General features: G+C 45.0%; 1 protein-coding gene across 4 annotated transcripts in view; it reads left to right on the top strand.

Moving 5' to 3' along the window:
- Nucleotides 1–12546, top strand: part of NPAS2 (neuronal PAS domain protein 2) — a 198529-nt gene that overhangs the window by 91506 nt on the left and 94477 nt on the right. The window lies entirely within an intron of this gene.

The raw sequence follows: 12546 nt of genomic DNA on the forward strand, positions 1-12546 counted from the left end.
AGCCATTCTCAAGGGAGGGGAATTAGAACTCATCTTCTCGTGGAGTAAGTTGTAAAGAATTTTGAATTATCTGGTTTATAATGACTCTATCAACTCTATTTGATATTCTTTAATAACCCATATGGGAAAAGAATCAGAAAAAGAATGGATATATGTATATGTATAATTGATTCACTTTACTGTACACCTGAAACTAATACAATAATGTAAATCAAATATGTGTTGTTGTTCAGTTGCTAAGTCGTGTCTGACTCTCTGTGACCCCACGGACTGCAGCACCCCAGGCTTCCCTGTCCTTCGGTGTCTCCCGGAGTTTGCTCAAACTTATGTCCATTGAGTCAGTGATACCATCCAACCATCTCATCCTCAGTTGCCCCCTTCTCCTCTTGCCCTCAAACTTTCCCAGCTCCAGGGTCTTTTCCATTGAGTCAGCTCTTCCCATCAGGTGGCCAAAGTATTGGAGCTTCAGCTTTAGCATCAGTCCTTCCAATGATTATTTGGAGTTGATTTCCTTTAGGAGTGACTGGTTTGATTTCCTTGCTGTCCAAGGAACACTCAAGAGTCTTCTCCAGTACCACAACTCAAAAACATCAATTCTTTGATGCTCAGCCTTCTTTATGGTCTAACTCTCACATCCATACGTGACTTCTGGAAAAACAATAGCTTTGACTATACAGACCTTCATCTGCTATCTAGGTTTGTCATAGCTTTTCTTCCAAGGAGTAAGCGTCTTTTCATTTCATGGCTGCAGTCACCATCTGCAGTGATTTTGGAGCCCAAGAAAATAAAGTCTGTTACCATTTCCATTTTTTCCCCATCTATTTGCCATGAACTGAAGGAACTGGATGCCATGATCTTAGATTTTTGAAGTTGAGTTTTAAGCTAGCTTTTTCACTCTCCTTTTTCACCTTCATCAAGAAGCTCTTTAGTTCCTATTCACTTTCTGCCACTAGGGTGGTGTCATTTGCATCTCTGAGGTTATTGATATTTCTCTGAGTAATCTTAATTCCAGCTTGTGATTCATCTAGCTCAGCATTTGGCAGATACTCTGCATAGAAGTTAAATAAGGGTGACAATATATAGCCTTGACGTACTCCTTTCCCAATTTTGAACCAGTTCATTCAATATTGTTGAACCAGTCCTTTGTTCCATGTCTGGTTCCAGCTGTTGCTTCTTGACCTGCATATAGATTTCGCAGGAGGCAGGTAAGGTGGTCTGGTATTCCCATCTCTTTAAGAATTTTCCACAATTTGTTGTGATCCACACTGTCAGAGGCTTTGGCATAGCCAATGAAGCAGAAGTAGATTTTTTTTTTTAATTCTCTTGCTTTTTCTATGATCCAACAGATGATTTGATCTCTGATTCTTCTGCCTTTTCTAAATCTAGCTTGTACATCTGGAAGTTTTTGGTTCACATGCTATTAAAGACTACCTTGAAGAATTTTGAGCATGACCTTGCTAGCATGTGAAATGAGTATAGTTGTGTGGTAGTTTGACCATTCTTTGGCATTGCCCTTCTTTGGGATTGGAATGAAAACTGATCTTCTCCAGTTCTGTGGCCACTGCTGAGTTTTCCAAATTTGCTGGCATATTGAGTACAGCACTTTCACAGCATCATCTTCTAGGAATTGAAATAGCTCAGCTTGAATTCCATTACCTCCATTAGCTTTGTTTGTAGTGATGCTTCCTAAGGCCCAGTTGACTTCACACTCCAGGATATCTGACTCTAGGTGAGTGATAACACCATGATGGTTATCTGGGTCATGAAGATCTTTTTTGTACAGTTCTTCTGTGTATTCTTGCCACCTCTTCTTAATATCTTCTGCTTAAGTTAGGTCCGTACCATTTCTGTCCTTTATTGAGCCCATCTTTACATGAAATGTTCCCTTGGTATCTCTAATTTTCTTGAAGAGATCTCTAGTCTTTCCCATTCTATTTTTTTCCTCTATTTCTCTGCATTGTTCACTTAAGAAGGCTTTCTTATCTCTCCTTGCTAGTTTTTGGAACTCTGCATTCAGATGGGTATATCTTTCCCCTTTGTCATAAACCTTTAATTTTTTATTGGAATATAATTGCTTTAGAATGTTGTGTTGGTTTCTGCTGTACAACAGAGTGAGTCAGCTGTAAATATACATGTATCCCCTCTCTCTTTGACTTTCCTCCCACCCTCCCCCCACCATTTCATCCATCTAGGTCATCACAAAACACTGAGTTGAGTTCCCTGTGCTATATAGCAGCTTCGCACTAGCTATATATTTTATCCATGGTAGTATATATATGTTGGTGCTCATCTCCCAATTTGTCCCATTCTCCCCTCACCCCACTGTGTCACATGTCCATTCTCTGTACTTTTTTAATGTTTGGTCTTCCTAGAGTGATACTTTCATGCCCAGGGAAGGAGGAGCTGCCCAATTTATCTGTCATCCTCCCTGTCCCCCCAAGAACTACCCAGAAGTACGTTTCCTCAAGAGTCTATTATGGCTATTGTCCAGCCTGACCCTATATACTTTCCTGCAAAATGTCCTGTTTTATTTACAGACCCTGCCATCAGGCTTTCAGAATCTGCATTCCCACCTTTTGATTCCTATGGGTCTCTTACATACTCATTTAAAAAGTGTGGGAAAAGAATGAAATAATGCCATTGCAGCAACATAGACAGACCTAGAGACTGTCAAACTGAGTGAAGTAAGTCAGACAGAGAAAGAATAAATCCCATGGTATACCTTATATGTGAAATCTAAAACAAGGATACAAATGAACTTATTTTCAAAACAGGAACAGATTTACAGGCATAGAAAACAAACTTATGGTTACTAAAGAAGAAAGGCAGGGAAGGGGTAAATTAGGAGGTAGGGTTTAACATATACATACTACTGTTTATAATGTGGGTCCACTTGCTGATTTGGGAAGATCTCCTGGAAGAAGAAATGGCAACCCACTCCAGTATGCTTGCCTGGAGAATCCCATGGACAGAGGCTCCTGGTGGGCTGAGTCCATAGGGTTGCAAAGAGTTGGATACAACTGCGCCTACATGCACTACATATATGAAACAAATAACGAATAAGGACCTACCATATATTACATGGCGGAGAAGGCAATGGCACCCCACTCCAGTCCTCTTGCCTGGAAAATCCCGTGGATGAAGGAGCCTGGTAGGCTTCAGTCCATGGGGTTGCACAGAGTCGGACATGACTGAAGCGACTTAGCAGCAGCAGCAGCAGCAGCATATATTACGTGGAGCCCTACTCAATACTCTGTAATAACCTATATGGGAAAAGAATCTTAAAAAAAGAACGGATATATGTATATGTATAACTGAATCACTTTGCTGTACGCCTGAAACTAACAGCATTGTTAATCAACTGTACTCCAATATAAACTAAAAATAATTTTTTTAATGTAATGGAGAGGCATAGCACTAGAATTATCAAAATGATTTTGAAAGAGAAGACTAAAGCTGGGGAAATCACATTATTAATTTTAAGACTTACTGTAAAACTGCACTAATCACACAGTGCTACGGTGAAAGAAAAGCTCTATAGGTCCCTGGAACAAAGAGAAGAGATAACCTAGAAATTGAATCTCATAAACTTGATCAGTTGATTTTTCACGGGTGCAGAGGTAATTCAGTACAGAAGAATCTTTTTTAAAAAGCGAACTTGGAACAATTGAACAACCATATGCAAGCAAAGGGCTTCCCAGGTGGCATTAGTGGTAAAGAACCACCGGCCAATGCAGAAGACCTAAGAGATGCAGGTTCGATCCCTGGGTCAGGAAGATCCCCTAGAGGAGGGCATGGCAACCCACTCCAGTGTTCTTTCCTGGAGAATCCCATGGACAGAGGAGCCTGGTGGGCTACAGTACATGGGGTCGCAAAGAGTCAGACACGACTGAAGCAACTTAGCACACACCCACATGCAAAGGTTAACCTAAACCTTACATGTTATAAAAATAACTCAAAATGGATCATAAGTGAAATGTGTAAAACTCTCAGAAGAAAGCACAGGAGGAAATCTTCTTGGCCTGAAATCAGGCAAAGGGTTCTTAGATCTGCCACCAAAACACAATCCATAAAACAACCACCACAATATTGTAAAGTAATTAATCTCCAATTAAAATAAACTGATTTAAAAAATAAAAATAAACCAAAAATAATGATTAACTTGGGCTTCATCAAAATTAAAAAATGTTTTGCTCTGTGAAGACACTATTAAGAGACCGAAAGGGCAAGCTGGCAAAATATTGACGAATCACGTGTCTGACAAAGGACTTGTATCCGAATACACAAATACACTGCCTTACATCAACAGTAAGGAAACAAACAACTCAATTTAAAAATGGTGAAAGACATGAATGGATGCTTCACCAAAGAGGATACACAGATGGTGGAAAAGTACATGAAAAGATGTTCAACATCATTAGCCATTAGAAAAATGCAAGTGAAAGCCCAGTGAGGATTGTCTACTGCTGAGTCACCTGGGAAGCCCTGCACATCTCTTTGATGAGCTAAAATAAAATGTACCGACCATACCAACTCCCCTTGAGGATGTTGGAACATCCGGATCATGCCTGCATCACTTGCAAGAGGTAAAATGATGCTGCTGCCCTGGAAAACAGTCTGGTGGTGTCTTAGAAAGTTAAACATCTGTGTGATCCAGCCATCCTTCTCCCAAGTTACTACAGAGAGCTGACCTCTTACATTCACACAGAAACCTGCACACAAATGTTCATAGCTGCTGTGGGAAACAATCTGAATTGCCTTAAGCAGGTGAACAGATAAGCCAGCTGTGTTATTGATACCCATGCAATAGAGAGCTACTCAGCAGTGAGAAGGAGAAGGTATTGGTAGGTGCAGCAACTTGGATGAACTGGGTAGAAGCCAGCTCAAGAGGTTACCTGCTGTCTAATTGTGTTTGTACGACATTCCCGAAAAGAGAATGCAGTGATGGAGAACAGAACAGGGGCTTCCAGGGGTTACGGACATGGAGACAGTGAAGGAACTTTGGAGGGAATGGTAGAAGGGGGTGGGAGAGTGCAAGTGCTCCATGGCATGAGCACCCGAGCACACCTCCTCCCCCACTTCCTAGTCATGAACTTTGGCAGTTATTCACCCTCTGGGTACCTCAACTTCACCTGTGAAAGGGGAATGATAACAGATCATTGTGCGGATTAAAGGCATAATGCATGTAAAGCCCTTAAAATAGTGCTGTTGCTGCTGCTAAGTCACCTCAGTCGTGTCCGACTCTCTGCAACCCCAGAGATGGCAGCCCACCGGGCTCCCCCATCCCTGGGATTCTCCAGGCAAGAACACTGGAGTGGGTTAAAATACTGCTATTACATAGTAAGTGCCCAGACAGTGTTAGCGAGGTCAACAGTGTCCCCTGGGAGAAACCAGAAACGATAGAAAGATAAGACTGGGGCGCGCTGAGCACTGCATTCAAATCAAAGGTGGAGGCTTGTATCAAGGTGTATTTAACACACACACACACACCCCTTCCCTTCCTCCCAGACCACCTCCCTGTCTCTCTTTCTCTCTGTCTCTTAAATTCAATAAAAAGAAGACAGACAACACATCTGAAAAGTGGGTGGAAGATTTGAACAGACACTTCTGAAAGAAGATACATGAAAGAGCATTAAACATAGGAAAATACGTTGAGCATCACTCATCACCAGACAACTGCCAGTTAAAACCACAGTGAGCAATGGATGCATAGATACAGAGAGCAGACTTCTGGACACAGAGCGGAGGAAGGAGAGGGTGAGACAATGGAATAGGGTGGAAGCGCATACACTACCGTGTATAAAATAGATAGCCCATGGAAAGTTGCTGCATGACTCAGGGAACTCAAATCAGGACTCTGTGACAACCTAGAGGAGTGGGGAGGGCTGGGAAGTGGAGGGAGATTCAAGAGGGAGGGGACATATGTACACCTAAGGCTAATTCATGTTGATGTATGGCAGAAACCAAACCAATATTGTAAAGCAATTATCCTTCAACTAAAAATAAATAAAAGAACAACCACAATGAGATAATGTTACATGGCTAAAGTGAAGAAGGATTGGCAGTGCTAAGTGCTGGCATGCATGTGGAGCCATAGAACTCTCATACATTGTAGGTAGAAATGCAGAAATAGGAGAGCCACTTTGTATAACTGTATAGTACTGTCTTACAATGTTACACAAACACTTAGCATGTGAAAGTCGCTCAGTCGTGTCTGACTCTTTGCGACCCCATTGACTGTAGCCTGCCAGGCTCCTCTGTCCGCTGAATTCTCCAAGCAAGAATACTAGAGTGGGTAGCTGTTCCCTTCCCCAGGGAATCTTCCCAACCCAGGAATCGAACCAGGGTCTCCTGCATTGCAGGCAGATCCCTTACCAGCAGAGCTACCAGAAAAGCCCTACACTTACCATCAGATCAGATCAGATCAGATCAGTCGCTCAGGGCTGATCTCCTTCAGAATGGACTGGTTGGATCTCCTTGCAGTCCAAGGGACTCTCAAGAGCCTTCTCCAACACCACAGTTCAAAAGCATCAATTCTTCAGCACTCAGCTTTCTTTATAGTCCAACTCTCACATCCATACATGACCACAGGAAAAACCATAGCCTTGACTAGATGGGCCTTTGTTGGCAAAGTAATGTCTCTGCTTTTGAATATGCTATCTAGGTTGGTCATCACTTTCCTTCCAAGGAGTAAGTGTCTTTTAATTTCATGGCTGCAGTCACCATCTGCAGTGATTTTGGAGCCCAGAAAAATAAAGTCTGACACTGTTTCCACTGTTTCCCCATCTATTTGCCATGAAGTGATGGGACCAGATGCCATGATCTTCGTTTTCTGAATGTTGAGCTTTAAGCCAACTTTTTCACTCTCCACTTTCACTTTCATCAAGAGGCTTTTTAGTTCCTCTTCACTTTGTGCCATAAGGGTGGTGTCATCTGCATATCTGAGGTTATCGATATTTCTCCCAGCAATCTTGATTCCAGCTTGTGTTTCTTCCAGTCCAGCGTTTCTCATGATGTACTCTGCGTATAAGTTAAATAATCAGGGTGACAATATACAGCCTTGACTAACTCCTTTACCATAGGACCCAGCAATTTCATACCTGAGTATGTACCCAAGAGAAATTTATGCGTATGTCTATACAGAGACAGGGAGATGGATGTTCAGAGCAGCATTATTCTTTTTGTTTAATTTTTATATGATTTTTAAAGGTTTCTTTCCACTTACAGTTATTTCAAAGTGTTGGCTATATTTCCCATGTTGTACAATCAGAGCCGCATTATTTTATTAATTTAATTAATGGCTGTGCTCAGTCTTCACTGCTATGCGCAGGCTTCCTCTAATTGTGGTGAGTGGGGACTACTCTCCATTGTGGTGTGCAGGCCTCTCATTGCGGTGTCTTCTCTCGTGGAACAGAGCTTCAGAACTCGGGCTCAGCAGCTGTGGTGCATGGGCTTAGTTGTCCTGAGGCATTTGGGATCTAACAAAATCAGGGATTGAACACGTGTTCCCTGCATTAGTGCGTGGATTTTTAACCAGTGGACCACCAGGGAAGCCCCCAGCATTATTCTTAATACCCCCAAACTGTAAACAGCCCAATGAACTACGAATTGACAGTCAAAAGGAATGAAGTATTAATATATACAATAACATGGATGAAGGAGATCAGCCCTGGGATTTCTTTGGAAGGAATGATGCTAAAGCTGAAACTCCAGTACTTTGGCCACCTCATGCGAAGAGTTGACTCATTGGAAAAGACTCTGATGCTGGGATGGATTGGGGGCAGGAGGAGAAGGGGACGACAGAAGATGAGGTGGCTGGATGGCATCATTGACTCGATGGACGTGAGTCTCAGTGAACTCCAGGAGTTGGTAATGGACAGGGAGGCCTGGCGTGCTGCGATTCATGGGGTTGCAAAGAGTCGGACACGACTGAGCGACTGAACTGAACTGAACAGTGACCGCAGACCAGGGGTTCCCAGGGCTGTGATCCAGGGCAGATCAACAACAAAGATGCAGGAGGAAACTTTTTAGGATGAAGGAACTATTTTACAGCTGAATTTTTGTGGTGGTTATGGTGGCTCAGATGGTAAAGAATCTGCCTGCAATGCAGGAGACTTGGGTTCAATCCCTGGGTCAGGAAGATCCCCTGGAGAAGGGAATGGCAACCCACTTCAGTATTCTTGTCTGGAAAATTCCATGGGCACAGGAGCCTGGCGGGCTACAGTCCATGGGGTCACATAGTCAGACACGACTAATACTTTCACTTTTCACTTTCAGGCAATTACTAAGATTCGTCAAACCACAAATATAATATGGATGAGTTTCACATAAATAATGCCTCAAAGGACAGAACAAACCCTAAACCTGCTTGGTTAAGTGTCTTTCAACCTGTTTTCCTGATGCCTTATGCCCGGTGGTCTCAGGGCCTGCCAAAACAGGCCTCCTTTATCAGAAATAAGGTCATTTAAGGCTTTTTTTTTCCTTCTTGGCTCAGAGCTGCGGATCCAACTGACACTGACCGATTTCCAGTGGGCACCGTCGTGTGTCCCAGGCGGAGGCTGACGGAAACAAGCTTGTGTTCCTGTCACTAATGATATAAGCCGTCATCATCGGCTCTGCCAGGCTGTGTTCATTGTCATTACACCCATTGAAGAAGAGAACAGAGTTATAATGAGCCGGGTGTTATCCGCTCACCAATAATTTATAATGGGCAAACCAGGACAGGAATAGAGCTTTTTTTGGCTAAGGAGGTTGCGTGTCGCTCTTCAAATCTAGGCTGAAATTTTATTTATAATGCATAGACAGTCACTCAGAAAGTTAAAGGCTCCTTTGTTCCCTCTCATGTGTTTGAACACCGTGTTTTACCCTGGACTAGCACAAAGGCCCCTCGGCATCTTACCATTGCACCTGCAGTCAGTCTGTGACTGGGAGAGAGCGTTCCTGGGGATAGGGACTCAGCTAGAAATGAGGCCTCTGTAGAAACGCCTAGAGGACTTTGGGCCCTCCCAAAACTCTAAGGAGAGACAGGAAGGAGGAAAAGGTCAGGAACAGGAAGAGACCCTTAGGTAAGGGTAGCGACCATGTGCTTTAGGTGAACTTTGAAGAATTGCCTTGGGTGCTATCAGGAAACATCCCAAACTGAGATGAAATTAGCAAAAGGTGATGTATGAACAGGTGTGTTGAAATCAAGACAGGTCGAGGGACTTCCCTGGTGGTCCAGTGGTTAAGAGCCAGTGCAGGGGGCCGGGGACATGGGTTTGATCCCTGGTCTGGGAAGATCTCACATGCCGGGGAGCAACTAAGCTTGTTCGCCACAGCTGCTGAGCCTGAGTGCCTAGAGCCTGTACTCTGAAACAAGAGAAGCCATGGCAGTAAGAAACCTGTGCATGCACCTGGAGAGTAGCCCCAACTCGCCACAACTAGAGAAAGCCCACACACAGCAGCAAAGACCCAGAATAGCCAAAAACTTTAAGAATAAAAAGGACAGGTCGTGTCTAATTGGGTAGCAAGAAGCAGAATGTTTGTGACCATCACAGTGTCCAGGGAAAGGGTATGTAGGGTGTGTGCCTAGGTTTCCAAGCACTCTTGGGGGAGCCCGAATCTATGTGGATGCTGACACCTATTGGTACCTACCCCAAGGCAGGTGAATCCCTCTAAGGGGAACCCACTGGGTTGTCACAAGCCACCAGCACCCTCCAAATCACTGCAGATGGTGACTGTAGCCACAGACTTAAAAGATGCTAGCTCCTTAAAAGAAAAGCTATGACAAACCTAAACAGCATATTAAAAAGCAGAGACATCCCTTTGCTTGACAAAGGTCGGTATAGTCAAAGCTATGATTTTCCCAGTAGTCATGTATGGATGTGACAGTTGGACCATAAAGAAGTCTGAGAGCCAAAGAACTGATGCTTTTGAACCGTGGTGTAGGAGAAGACTCTTGAGAGTCCCTTGGGCTGCAAGGAGATCAAACCTGTCAATCCTAAAGGAAATCAATCCTGAATATTCATTGGAAGGACTGATGCTGAAGCTCCAATATTTTGGCCACCTGATGCCAAGAGCCAACTCATTGGAAAAGACCCCGATGCTGGGAAAGAGTGAGGGCAAGAGAAGGGGGCGGCAGAGGATGAGATGGTTGGATGACATCACTGGCTCAACAGCTAAGAGTTTGAGCAAACTCCGGGAGGTAGTGAAGAACAGGGAAGTCTGGTGTGCTGCAGTCCATGGGGTCTCAAAGAGTCGGACACGACTGAGCAGCTGAACAGCAGCAACCACCAGCATCCTGTCTGGGCCACACATTGGCCAGTGACCTCCTGGTGGGTGACTAGCTGCCCCAGGCACCTTCATCCTGGGCCCCAGGGTGCCTGGACCAGAAAGAAGACTGAGTTTGATGGGCCCTGCAGCTGTGGTCCCTGTTCTCTCACTAAACTGACCTTCTGGAACAAACCCATCTGGGCTGAATGTGGGAGGCGTGGGTCCGCCTTCCCAGCCCGGATCAACTTTAAGTAAGCTAGCCGTGGAGGAGGGGCTTGACCTGCGGAGCTGAGAGCTGGCCCCGGGCTGTGATATGCCAAGGATCAAGGCCTCTGGGACAGCCCTGCTTCCCAGGCTGGTACAGGGGGGTGGCGGGGGTGGGGGTGGGGGTCTTTGTTTAACAAAGCAGCCCCTGCAGCCACGGTTTCCTCTCCAAGTTCCCGGGACCCTTTGGTCCTCAGAGCCTCAGTGGGAAGATCCCTCAAACTGAGGGGCTTCACGTTGATTACTTCTGTAGTTGTGTGGTGTACTGTGTCATTTTTTAAAAAAATATACTCTATTTTTAGGACAGTTGTAAGTTCCCAGCAGGATTGGGTGGAAGGACACATGCCCTCTTTTTCCATATGCCCTCTGCCTGTGTATACGCACAGCCTCCCCTATTATCAACAACCCCCAACAAGGGTGGTCCATTTGCTGCAATTGATGATGCCACATTGACAGGTCATTATCCCCCCAATACTTTCGGGCTCACTCTTGGGACTGTACATTCTATGGGTTTGGGCAAATGCATGCACCGTTGTGATATCATACAGAGCGGTTTCCCATCCCTAAAGATTCTCTGGACTCTGTTTTCATCCCTCCCCCTCAGCCCCTGGCCTACTGATCTTTTCACTATTGCCATAGTATTGCCTTTTGCAGAATATCGTAGGGTTGGACCCTTGAGTCTGGTGACTTTTTAGATTGGCTCTTTCACTTTGTAATGTGCACTGAAGTTTCCATCATGTCACTTTTTAAATTAATTAATTTAGTTATCATTTTTGGCTGTGTTGGGTCTTTGTTGCTGTGCACAGGCTTTCTCTCGTTGCAGCGAGCGGGAGCTATTCTTCCCAGGCTTCTCCTTGCAGTGGTTTCTCTTGCTGCAGAGCACAGGCTCTAGGCACATGGGCTTCGGTAGCTGTGGCTGCCGGGCTCTAGAGCACATGGGCTTCGGTAGCTGTGGCTGCCGGGCTCTAGAGCACATGGGCTTCGGTAGCTGTGGCTGCTGGGCTCTAGAGCACAGGCTCAATAGTTGTGACTCATGGGCTTAGTTGCTCCTGAGCACTTGGGATCTTCCTGGATCAGGGACTGAATCCATGTCCCCTGTGTTGACAAGCAGTCTCTCATCTACTGCACCACCAGGGAAGTCCCACTGTATCATTTTAAAAAGGGTTCAGATACATTTAGTGGCTTGGCAGTCACGTGCAATCCCTGTCACATTGGCTCTGGTTGTTGGCTTGTGTGGCTTGTGGATGGTTTTGTGGGGGTGTGCCTGGACTCCCCAGTAGGATGATGAGCTCTGGAGCAGGGGACAGGGCTTGTGCCCTGGTGGTACCGGCTCTCTACTGGATGCTTGGGATGCCTGCCTATCCTTTGTGACTTGATACCAGAAGCTGGGTGCTCTGGGTTAGAAGGAACCTGGTTTGGGCTTGAGGATGGGCTGTTAAAGCAAACCCTTCAGGGCTATTTTGTACTGATGAAGAGTATGTCATTCGTTTCTGGAGTCAGAGCGTCTGAGCTCTGACTGTGGAGCTCATCTGTAAGATTTTGCATCTGAGCTTCCTAGGTGGCTCAGTGGGAAAGAATCCACCTGCCAATACAGAAGACAGTTCGATCCTGAGTCAGGAAGATCCCCTGGAGGAAGACATGGCGACCCACTCCAGTATTCTTGCCAGGAGAATCCCATGGACAGAGGAGCTTGGCAGGCTACAGCCCATGGGGTCACAGAGAGTCGGACGCGACTGAGCAACTGACTGACTGACTGACAAGACTCACTAATGCTGCCTTTCTTTGTGTCCAGTACTCTAGCATAACATTTTCTCTGTCCCCATCACCCAGCTCGGAAATGTGGCAAATGTTCCTTTCCCTGAAAAATTTCTATTGTTGTTTGTTTGTTTCTGTTTTTTTAATTAGAACCCTTATTTGCATATTTGTTTTTACTTACGTGGCAGCACCGGCTCTTAGCTGTGGTCTTTGATCTTGCTTGCAGCATTCAAACTCTTAGTTGCATTGTGTGGGATCTAGTTCCCTGACCACGGA

The sequence above is a fragment of the Bos indicus x Bos taurus genome, chromosome 11, assembly GCF_003369695.1.
Source record: "Bos indicus x Bos taurus breed Angus x Brahman F1 hybrid chromosome 11, Bos_hybrid_MaternalHap_v2.0, whole genome shotgun sequence".
In the NCBI taxonomy this organism is placed as follows: domain Eukaryota; kingdom Metazoa; phylum Chordata; class Mammalia; order Artiodactyla; family Bovidae; genus Bos; species Bos indicus x Bos taurus.